The following is a 12,696-nucleotide window of genomic DNA, read 5'->3' as shown; positions in this document are numbered from 1 at the left end:
GTGATGTTCGCTTTTTAGGGTGCATAAACAATAAACTCTCATGCATAAACTCTCTCCCTACAGTGTCTTAGCACAACGCAATGAAACTTAATAGAAACGCCTTGGGAATCAGCGCGAAACAACGAGACGTTGAGGGAGCATTCATGTCCTGCTGCTACCGTCGAGCCGCTTCGGTCGAGACAGTGACTTCACGCCACGAGCCACGGGCCTGGCACACCAGGGCGACGGAATGATGTATTTGGGGCGTTAAATAAGCACGACGCCTAAGTATGATGCAAAGGAGTGTGATGGCATATTGCAGTGTTAGATGTATATGATTCTCCATGGAGCGATGATCAATAATGGCCACTCGTTCAAGCGGGTGAGGTAGGTAGAAACGAGGTGTGGAAATGGGTGCGAGTGGGTGTTCAGGCCCACGTAACGGTTTTATGTTGAGCAACTGGTGTTTCAAAGGTGGAGGTCGGCAGTAACTGCAGTATGCTGGACGTGTTGATAATAAAAGCAGGCTTGAGTCAATGGAGACTGATTCTTGGAGTCCAGGTATGCCAATGACAAATGTCTTCCCGTTTCGTCGCAACACATTATAGGGGCCGAAATAGGGTGGTTTAAGGGAATTCCGCGGCCTGTTGGTGCGTAGAAAAACGTGAGAGGAGGAGCGAAACTCGGCGTGCACGAAAGTCGGTGTACAGGCGGTGTTGGCGTGAATTGGAGTGAGGACAGTGCGACACGCATGTCGCAGATGAAAGTTGGATCGTCAAGGGATGGGGTAGTAGCAGTGTTGTACCCGTTACAGAAATATGGTATCGGGATACCGATACCCGTTACTTGAGTAAAAAGTAGCGAAATACCGATATCGAAACTTCTTTTTAAGAGTAACCGAGTACCGCTATCGTTACTAAAAAAAGTAACGCGATACTTTGCCCAATACTTTTGCTGGGAATGCGAATAATTTGCATAAAATCTGCAACATCGAAAACTCGCTTATGTAGACACTCTATTTGTATAATAGCGAGGGAGAAGGCAGTTTTACAACAGAAAAGCAGAATATTTAATAGGCATCTTAGGCGCTTTGGATGAACTTGAGCAATAGCTGGCGTTCAAAGTTTTCGTCTGTCATCCTAGTGCGTTTTCTTGTAAGCGTGTCTGGACTGACACTGAACAGACGTTCCGCCGAAGCACTGAACGGAACTGCTGTGTTAACTTTTTTTGAAAACACGGTGAACGTTCGGAATATTGTCCTTGAGAGCGGCAAGCTTAAAATCTTCTGACACTAGAGGGAACCCTGAGAGAGGGAGGGAACCCGTCGTCGGACAAGATACGAGAAACAGCGTTTCCGAAAGTGAAGAAATCGTCTACGGTCCCGTCTTGCACGTCGACTGGCCCTCCCTCCGTCTGGTGGTATTCCAAGGAGCAAGTTCAATGGCGACCTTCCGAGTCTCTTCGTCCGTTATCCAAGCCACCTTGAAGCGCGGCACCACAGCCGCTACCAGACGGTCATCATTATGCATCAGGTGGTCGAACCTGAGAAGTTGAGCATGGCATGTTAACACATCGCGTTAATATTGAAGCAGGTTATCGTCTACATATATACCAACCTTTTCTCAATAGCCCCAAGAAGAGCGGCAGCTAGAGGACCACAGAACCTCAGTCCTTTCATGGCTTGGTATTCAAGCATTCGCTTCACGACAGCAATCGTTGGAAGGAGGTATCCAATATACATGGTTGTGTCGCCTTGAAGGATGTCCAAGGCGCGTGCTAGAGGATTCATAACCTGCGAAGGAGCACATTGCATCCTGTTATTTCCATGGAAACAAACGAAGTAAATACAGTACGTATGACGCGCTGAGGTCACTAAAACTGACTAACAGCGCATTGCGTAGAACCACAAATTACCTCACAGTATTCCTCTATAAAGTTTAGGTCGCTTGGACGTTGGAACAGTGGGAGTCCGAACGAGCTCAGTAAGGTCAGGTATTCAGATCCACTCCTTGCCTCTTGAGCTTCAGAATGCCCTCATGCGCATCGAAGAGAAGGAACTCCATCTACTGGGTACAGGCCTCACCAAGTATACACCGCAGTGCTTCTTAATAATGTCTGCAGCTGCAGCGGATTGACCTTGCCTGTTCCATAGTGCTGTACATTTTCTGCGACACTTTTGGATATCCTGGAAAATTCTGAGTCCTGCTCAGCGTGGGCAGCGTCATGCGTCGCCACCAAGTTCAGGGTATGCGCCACATACCGATGATACGGAGGCAGACGGACGCCAACGTCTCCAACGTCATCCATCAGCATGGTCACGTCAGTTGCCACATCATCTGCAGAGTTTGCGACCTTCTCCTCTGCTCTATAAAGCCTAGTTTATATAAAGCGCATCAAGCTTACAGAATGTATCACGCGGGCAAGTGGAAACATGAACGCAGAAAACTTGAAAGCGTACCTGAAGGCTTTGAGGAAATTCGACGCGTTATCGGTGATCACTTTTGTCACTTTGCCGTGGATATCGTATTGTCTGGATACTTATGACAGAGCATCCGCCAGTTTATCGTAAGTTACTCTACCAGTGAGGCGACGAAGAGCCAGTGCAGCGGTTCGTCTTTCAAGGGTATTAGGCTCCACCCACAGTACCATGACACCGAGGAAGGTCCTGGGTTGAAGCATTGACAACACAGAAATGTTGAGAATGCGGGAGGTGATAGAAAGCTTTCACGAACATAATCGGCCATGCGACCGTTTATCCAGTGCATCTCTCTGTGTTTACAAAGGCACCCGAATTATAACCAAAATGGATGTAAAAATGCTTCGATCGACTCTTTTCTTTTTTTCTGGGCAGGCAACTAAAAAGACAAGATGACGCTGATCATAAAAATCATGTTGCTATCGAGAATGTAGTAAGCCTTTAGGCGTTGTACCTGTGGAAGCTGGTCCAGCAATCTGCTGTGACAGCAACGTGCTGTACGCCACTGAGAGTGTGGACCCAAATCGCTGTTTCATCTCCTCAAACTTCCCATGGAGTCGTGTCATGAGGACACGCCGAGTCATCAGCTTAGGTGTCGGGGCCAGTGTTTCTAATAGTACACGGAACGCTGGCTCGTCAGAGAAAGGGTGTAGACCTTGAATAACGAAGTCTTCAACGAGTTTGTCGTATTGTTCTTGTGAAACCTTTCCATTGAAAAGATTCAACAGCTGCTGCTTCAATGGTCCCACTGTGGCCGTTTCGCAAGGACGCTTTCTACTTAAGAGGTTTTTCAATTCCTTCAGACTGACGTTTTTGATGAGGACATGATTGTAGAAGTTGCGGCACTTGTGCTGCTTGACGCATTTGACGAAGGGGAACATGATGACGAAGGAAGAAAAAGGTATGCATCCAACGAAACAACAGTTGTGCTAAAGCCACCGAAATGTGCAATCGAATGGCAAGGGTGAAGGTGACAGTCCGCGCTATGCGCAGTATTTGGTGACTTGGTTGTGCTTTATGCACGTTACAGCCGAACGATTCCGAAGGTCGCCCACTATGCCGAAGAAACAGTCCAAGCCATGAGGGAAGACATCAAGTCTCACTTTCGACTCCACAGTTGTAGAAAAGATGGCAACGCTGTTGGCCCCAGCATTAGAATCGGCAACTATTCACCCCGGACGGCCCACGACTCCCGCCATGAAGCAGCTTCTTATTGTTATCTGGTCGCTGGCGAATTTGGAATCCTTCAGGCAAGAGTATCTGTACATTATATGGCCTGAGAAGCGAAATACTGCTCAGTTGAGGAATTCTAATGTGATCCTGCTGTTCATGCCATACATTTTTAGTAGTGCCCACTTCGAACAGCAACAGACTAGTATCCTGTCTGTCTAGTGCGAATGCCTTACTTTGCCGTACTCCAGCTGTTACATTTCATTTCATTTCATTTATTTCTGTTTGTGTGAAACACAAAACAAGGTGACAAAATATGCCACTATCATTCACTTGCAGGAGTGTTGGGGACCGCTTCGGTGTTGCAAAGTCTACGGTCTTCCATTGGGTTAGTAGGGTTGGTTCGGCTCTCTTGGACATGGCACGTTTCTTTGTTGCGTTACCCATCATACTTGGCTTCTAGGGTAAATCTCGGTTTCCTAAGGTCCTGGGAGCAATTGACGAGTCGCATATAGAAATTACTGCACCTAAGGAGAACGCTTCCTCGTACGTGAACAGGAAGGGTTTTCATTCTGTGGTGCTACAGGCAGTTTGTGATCATGAGATGCGGTTCCTGCACTGTTCAGTTGGTGAGGCAGGCTCAGTGCATGATGCGCGCGTGCTTCGCCGTTCTGAGGTGTATGGAATGCCCAATTCAGATCACTTTCCACTGGACAGTTATCTAGTGAGAGATGCTGCCTATTCCATTGGCCCACATCTCTTGACGCCATACAGAGACAATGGTCACTTGACAGCCAAGGAAAGGAGGTACAATGTGCATCTTTCTAGGGCAAAGGTAACTATTGAGAGGGCATTCGGACTGCTGAAGGGTCAGTTCCGAAGGCTCTTTCGTGTGGAAACCCGACGACCAGACATAATTGTCACCATCATTGTGGCATGTATTTTTCATAATGCTTGCCAGATGTGGGGTGATACATTTGAGGAGCCACCAGTTGCTGACAGGCAGGATGAGACGAGGTCCCAGAGGACGAAACCCCTGCCAACGAAAGGAGGATTGGCATCCAGAAACGCGAGGATATTGCAAATTCCTTGTAATCGTGTGCTCTATGACCGTTTTTAATGCGTTTCAACTCGATTACTATGTAAAGGTGTCTACCAGACTTCACTGACCCTTCCAAGGTTTTGCTGACAATTGCAACAAAACTCCCTGGCCATCAGGCATGATGTAACGGTTTACAACCAACGCCGTTCATAAAACTAAGAAATTTACTGAAAGCAAGCAAAGGATGATTTTGCGGACTCTTTCTGCCTCAACTATACTTTGCCATTATTCAGTTGTGACCTTTTTTGGCGTCAGTGTTGTGCTCGTCTCCAGGAAACACTAATGCAAAAGACACATCAGACTCCCGGAGACTGGGATGCTGCAGTGAGTGTAAGCTTGTGATATTCCCCGACTTTCCTGGCCATTTTCATTTTCCTTCCAATTCTCGGTTGGTAGACACCCTGTAGATTCCGTGTACTACTTCTTTACCAATGTGCTTGCCAAGGTTTTCATTATTCACTAGCGTTTATTTACTGCACATTGCACATCGTTTTGGTATTTATTTCATGCGTGTACATAAACACGCATGAAATGTAAATAAATATGACAAAGGCAAGTGGGAATGTCATTTTTGCTTTCTGTTTTTTTTGTTTGTTTTTTTGCAAATGCACATCAATCTTTGGTTCATTACCCTGTGCTTCTTGTTTGCAGAAGCCATTTGTCAGCAGGACAAATGCTTAACGCATTAACTTTTGGACATGTTCATTTGCACCGTCTTCATTTCAAGGTACTCTCTGAACGGCTGTTCAACCCTTTCATTTTCCAACCTTAGCATAGTGCACATTGTTTTGTTTTTTTTATCTTCGACTCTTCTTGCGATGTGGAGGGACTTCACTACGTGGGGTTTCTGATGTTTGTTCTTGGTCTTCAAGGAGGTGGAGTCCACTAGATGTTGGGGCCAAAGCGGGTACGTGGCTCTATCTCGGGCTTCTTCCCAAGAATATCGTGCATAATACTCCAATACTCCCATTTTTGACTGTGTGAAAGTAAAAAGCAGGTGTTGGCATGAAATCAACCTGACTTTGTGAAGGAACCTTGAAAAACCCAACAGACCTTCCATTCCCACTCTTGTTTTTGCTGCCTGCCACTGTTCTGTAGGTTTTCTGAAGATTTTTCCACTTGTCGAAGCTCTGGGTGGAAGTCAGCGTGTATCCCTCTTCCGCAAGCAAGGCTGAAGCCCTGAGGTAGAACATCAGAATCTTTGCATCTGTAACATTTCTGGATTGACACTGCACCACTTCTCCAAACGTTTGCACGGCTTAAAGCACAGGTGAGTTCATGTGGTGCACTTACTGGGACCAAAATGCCTTCGTGAACTTCATTGTGCCCCTCCTCTCTTCCTCCTATTGGCAGAGGCTTAGAAGGAACCTTACTGCCTTATCAGGCCACAGGACGCCTTTTAGTTAGCTTGTTTTGTTTTCAGTAGTTTGGGATGGGGAGATGCTCGGCCCATTCGTGCAGGGTTCTCCAAACTCATCATCTGGTTGGGCAGCAACTACCTCTTGTTGAAGAGGGACCACCTTGGGCCCTGTCAAAATTAAAATGCGTTAAAGAAGCTTAGCAAGCCATTCATGATCTTCAGCTGCAAAGAAGTTTGCAGACGTCACACCAAGACAAGCTTGTCAGCACATGATTCATGTTCTGCTAAGATCAGCAGACATTTCTCGTTCAACAGCCACCTAAGCACGGTTTGAATACGTGCCCATATTCGTTACGACCCTCTAGAATGCGTGCTTAACTACCATCGAGAGACGCAGACGACCATGCGTGGCTGACAGCACGGCTTGCTTCTCGACCGCGCATAAAGCATGTAAACCGACGGCTTACCGTTCGACACGACAGCGACGAGACCGTGGACGATACGGATATGTTCCACGAGGTCTTGTACTCCAAAGCTGGGGACATCACAGTATGGGCACTTCAGTGGCTGCACCGCCTGCATGCTCGGAATCCGAAATCCGAAAAGACGCGGGACTGTCACTTGACGTCGTGCTGCGTCATAACCCTCTGCTACCCACCTGCTGAGCTGGGTCAGTGAGAGTAGCTAGGTACCCGGAGTAACCCTCGAGCGACGAGAGTTGAATTTTCGCCGGTAAGTTATGACGTCACTTCCGTCACCCTCGATTTTTCGCCCAGTAAGAGTTACCCCCGAGTTACCCGGGTAGAATAAAAAAACGCACCCGGTGTGATTGCCACTCGTAAGGCTGGTTCTTATCCATTTATTTTGTTCTCTCTGTGGGTAATGGGGATGCCGTCGACGATGAGAAATGTGTGTCCCGGGGCGACTTCTGAGGGAAATGTGCCGGCGTATGTGTTACAGCGTCTGAGGAAAACTCTAGAAATTATCCTACATTATGATGAAAAGAAATTATACTCTCTAAGCTACGAAAACGAATTCAGTAACTGCACTTCACTTTGTTACTTGCACCTCACTTTGTTACTTGCACCTTGTTACTCCATGATCACTGTATCATACGCTTCAGTTTGTTCTTGTCCTTATCATGAGGACAATTCCATGCTTAATTCCAAATTTTGCGTGTTACAGTCCCTTCCCGGCACCATCAAGAAGGTTTGTCGGTTACCAATACCGTCCTCTAGAAAAACAAAAATAAACAAACAAGCGGAAGAGTGCTTAATTTCAGAACATCTTGAGGTGGCAGCAGAGTCATGTTCTACGCAAAAAGTGATTGGTAAACAAACACCTCCTACATAACATCGGGCGTTCACGCTTACGTCACCTATGGAGGCCTGTCCTGCTTTGCGATCTTCTTCGAGCTTTCTTCTCGTTCGTTCTTTCATTTACCTCATAGAAACAACCACACTAGTAACAGCAGGCCTTCCAATGTGACGCGCGCAGGGTACAGGCCTTCTCCATATCTTGGAGGTGTTGCTGAAATAAGCGCCAGAATCAAAGACAAAAGGAATCCCAAGCAGCACAATGTACTGAAAGTCGAGTGCAATAGGGGTGGATGGGTAGGTAGAAGACCTTGAACAGACTCTTGAAGCCAAGGAACATTGATAAGACAAATACATATATACCGTCCACTCCTATTGCACTCGTCTTTCAGTACACTGTGCTGCTTGGGAAGAGAGATGTAATCGCAAACTGTGGTGATAAGATCGTAGGGACCAACGGACATCATATCAAAGTTTTCTTTCATCTCGCCAAGAGTAGAGTCGGGGAAACGTCCGTATAATGTTTCTCGCAGATAATCGCCATTCTTCTGGGATTCTTATGGGCGTCTGGTTCGCTTTATTGTAAAATGGGGTGAACACGATAGACAATTTTAGAGAACCGTTCATATAACATCGCTTGCCTAAACCAATCAGTGGATAAGAATCTGAGTCTTATATAACTGCAAATTGGCGCCGACAAGCATGATAACCTTACAAACCGTCTGCTAGAACTGCTTTTATGCGCTTGCCATTGATCACGTTAAATAAGAGACTTCAACTAGCCAGTAATGACACTCCTCGCAGTCCCATATGAAAGCACTTTGTAATATGCGAGAAGCGGTAAAGGAAAACACTGATGGAAGTACAAGTTTTCTCACTCGTCGGAAGCACTGTAATGCTTAATACGCAGTCTCCGTGGGACGTGCATTACTTGATATGTTATGTTTGATTATAGAACGTATGGAAAGCCTTGTGAGTGCGAACAACAGCACATTCTTAAGGATGAACAAATAACATTTAAAAAGAGAAACAATAATCTCGACTCCACGCGCCTTGCTGTTGTAAAAATAGAGGTTAAAGACGCTCTCTCTGCTGTTGTTCTGCAATGTTAACACCTTGGCATCCTGCAGAGCGGGGACTTCCTGTATCATTGCAGTAGGTTCGGATGCCATGGAAATTGGTCTACCTTTCATATACTCGTCATGTTATGTCATAGTGCCTAATAATTAGCCATCCAGGAAGAAAATTGTGACGCTTTGCCTTGCTCTAATCTCAAAACTCTCTTCATAAAAATGAAGAAAGGCATTACCCTCAAATCGAACCAGGGGACATGAAAGCTAGAATCGACATCTGCACCACTGAACCAACAGCCCAGAATTTTGTCATCGTGAGGGACCACGACGCAACCGCTTCGGAAGGCACACTGAACAGTCCTTACTTTCGTCGTAGAAAAGAAAAGAGAAAAGCCAAAAACTGGGGCACACTGCTGTTGCACTAAAAGAACCGTAGAAGACAGGTTCGTCTTTCGTGCATGACATGAACGCTTTCGAAGAGTACGACACTTTGTGGGGAACACATTGCTTTCTCGAAATGCAAAAACAAAGGCACGCCAATGCAATTTAAACGGCGAAAATAAGTACCACCGGCTTTTTGGCCTTAGATGCCCTCGCGCCACTAAACTTTCAACTACATACATGCAAGCAGTGATGGCCACTAACTACTTCTACAGTAGTTTAACTATAACTACTAACTACTTTGTGATTGAGTAGTTTAACTAGTAGTTCAACTACTTTTCAGGGGAGTAGTTAAAACTACTTTTTTTAACTACTGCAATGTAGTTTAACTACATCTATAACTACTTAACGTTGTCCACCAACACAAATCCCTTGCAGTGTTCTTGGACACCTAAATATGAATCACATGCAATAATAAACTTTGGCTCAAGCCATTGCTACGATCGTCAAATACAAAGCTTGCGGTGGGATTCTTTCTGTGCCTACGCGATAAACTAAGTTGCAGAATTATTTCACAGCATATGAGGCTTCACTAGACAAGCATTAAAAGTAGAGTTGTGCGAATGTTCGAAATTTCGAATACGAATAGAATATTTGCGATATTCGATTCATATTCGTATTCGAAAATTTGATATTCGAAGTTTCCGAATATTCGTAAAAGTCTGAATATTCGATTTTTTTTCGCATATCACAGCAGCTTATTCCGAAGCTGTTGCGGGCTGCGCACTGGAATTTGTACGTTGCGGCGACGAACATGCATAGTAGAACAGCTGCAAAGCGACGCGCTCGTTTACGAATGCGTCGCTATACGTTCGGTAACCGAAACCGAAACTAGTACGCAGCTATGTGCGGACGCCATTTTAGAGTCCGCCCCACCGAAACCCGAGACCGCGGTACGCATAGGCGGAGAGTTTTCAATCTGCCGGAGGGGGCCGAGGCACAAAGCCCCCCCCCCCCCCCTTTCACAGAGAGGTCGGGCAAGGTATCAGGAAATCGTGTTGTGACGTTATGAGACGAACTTTTGAAGATGTTCATCATCAATCGCGTGCAACACGCGATCGATTCTTAGGATATCCCTCGAAACTTTCATCTTGAGTGTCAGCTGGTTAGACTTCCCGGAGGGGGCCTGGCCCCTCCTAGGAAAAGTTCCGGGGGGGACCAGGCCTACTTTTTAACTACAATCAGGTAGTTTAACTAGTAGTTTAACTACATGTAGTTAACTACTGGCCGTCACTGCATGCAAGTACCACCGGAACAACAACAACAACAACAAAAAAGAAACTGACGAACTTGGGTTTCCATTCCAGTTGTTCACCATCGTGGGACCTCTCATAGAACACTTAAATGTTTGCACGTCTTTCTAAAGCTGAGGGACAAAAAATATCCCAGCTGAAATGCTTAGCTTCAATGAAGGGCAGGGCGTACGCCGGTCAAGTCAACTTGAGGAGGGGCAATTCTGGGAATGACTGAAATGTCGGAATCACTATTAAAATGACTGTACCTAAAACGTGTTCATATGGCGGGTGTAATTCGCAGAGCTTACAATTGAAAATGACGTCCTTGTATTGCGATCATGCACTTGCGCGAAGCCTCAAAACGGACTATTTGATGAGTGTCGCATCAGTAGGGAACAAAGGGTGTTCAAGCCACAGGCCTGAAACTAAAGTGAGTGATATACTAGTATATACATACTGGGTGCGTTACTTGAGACTGACCAGAATTTTATTAAATTCGCGGTTCGTTTTTTCTTTCGGAAAGTCGTTGAATATACGTATCTATTCCTGACGGGACCAACTCAATGGTGGCGATATATCACTAATTAGTGCAGCCGTTGATTGCTTTTATAATGAATTTTCATAATTCCTGAAAACAAGTTGAGCGCGCAATACCAAATTTGTAGAGCACTACACTGAGAAGTCTGGTCAGCAAGAATCGAAACAGTAGCACATTTCTGTGCCCTTACAAAATTAGCAAAATCTTCGAGCGTTGCACGAGTTCTGCGGCCGCTTTTTCCTATGACTTTCACTGCCACCGTTTGACAACACTGACATCACGCTGTTCCTCAAAACATGCCCCCCCCCCCCCCCCCGCTTCGTAGCGTCCTCGTTGTTTTTCTTTTGTTAAAATCTGATACAACGTAGACACTTATTGAGCAGCAGAATCGGCGATTTTATTTGTGTTATCTGTCAGGTTTTTACACTAACGCATTGGTAGTTTTATTGCGTGACGTTTCTCACATCAAATCGCGAACTGTGTTGTAAGTTGTTAGCAGATCAAGCGAGATAACGACGGAAAGAAAATTAAATACGGCATGTTTTATGATAATGTAGACTGAGAAACAGCATCGCAATTTCCCTCACTTCCAGGGACAAAGCGGGCTGTTCCGTGATTTCAGGAACAACCTGATGTCAGTTGAGAAGGGGTTGACACCGAGACAGGGAGAGGAGAAATTGGCCGCAAAACCCGCACAGTGCTCGATTATTTTGTATTTTCGCACATTTTTTTACTAGAGCAAAGGCGCTGTGGTTTCGGTTCTTGAGGGGTAGGCCCCTCAGGATTGTGCTCTACATCCTTGCAATTACGTAGTCGACGTATTTTCGCTAATTATACGGATTAATCACGAAAGTTAATTGACGGCTGCGCTATCTGCTGATACACCACCACCTTTGAGTAGGTCCCGTCCGGAATAGATATATTCAACGACTTTTGAGAAAAAAAAGTCAATCGCGGATTTAATAAAATTTAGTCAGACTTACGTCACGTACCCTGTATATATGACAATAAGCGCGCATGGTATTGTTAACATATTCATTATCTTGTTATCTAGAACGAGTTAACCTGTAAGGATATTACGGCCTTGTGCAACGCTGCATGAGAACGAAAAATTTGTCGAGTTAGGGAATAAAGGAAGTTTAAGCCACATGTCTGGATTTTATGTTAAATGATTGACATGTATCGACAAGAAACACGCGTGGGAATTTATTCATCTTAATTCCCTTTACCATTAGAGCGCGTCAAAGCTGGCCCGCCGTCACATCGGCCTCGAAGGAAAAGTTGATGGGTTGTGTCTTTACAGGGAACAAAGGACGTTTAAGCCACAAGTTCGAAATTCATGTTAAAGGATTGACGATCATCTACATTACAAAAAAACATGCGTGGCACTTAGTGCATCTTATTTAGTTTCACCATTAGAGCGTGTCCAAGTTGGCTTTCACGAGGACTCAGTCGCCACATCCATCTCGATGAATGAAAATTTGATGAGTTTCGCCTTGACAGGGAACAAAGGTCGTTTAAGTCACGGGTTTGAAATCTATGGTAAATTATTGACAAACATCTACACTACAACAAACACGCGTGGCACTTTGTGCATCTTAGTTAGTTTCTCAATTAGAGCGGAAACTCATCCAGTTAGAAATCCTTTAGGGTCCTTGGCCCTATCCACGTCCTCTTCGGAGAAGCTGGTTGCCTCGGAATTTTGTCGTCTCATTACGAGAGCTGCGGACGTGTGTCGTTGTGCCGAGTACCGGGCAGGCACAGCTTGCTTGAAGTCTACCCTTGAACATGTGATTATGCCATCAATACCCCCTCTCGACATGGATTTCACCATGGAGGAATTCCTCACGGCGATATCATCTTCGAGTAGAAAGTCATCTCCTGGCCCGGACGGTATCACCTACGCTGCTGTTAGGAACCTGGATACGCTGTCCCTCAAGGCTGTGTTAGCCATGTACAATCATTCGTGGAGAAGTGGACAGGTACCTTTGGAGTGGAAAGTAGGT

The sequence above is a fragment of the Ornithodoros turicata genome, chromosome 3 (genome assembly GCF_037126465.1).
Source record: "Ornithodoros turicata isolate Travis chromosome 3, ASM3712646v1, whole genome shotgun sequence".
Taxonomy (NCBI): Eukaryota; Metazoa; Arthropoda; class Arachnida; order Ixodida; family Argasidae; genus Ornithodoros; species Ornithodoros turicata.
This window is presented reverse-complemented; position numbering follows the sequence as displayed.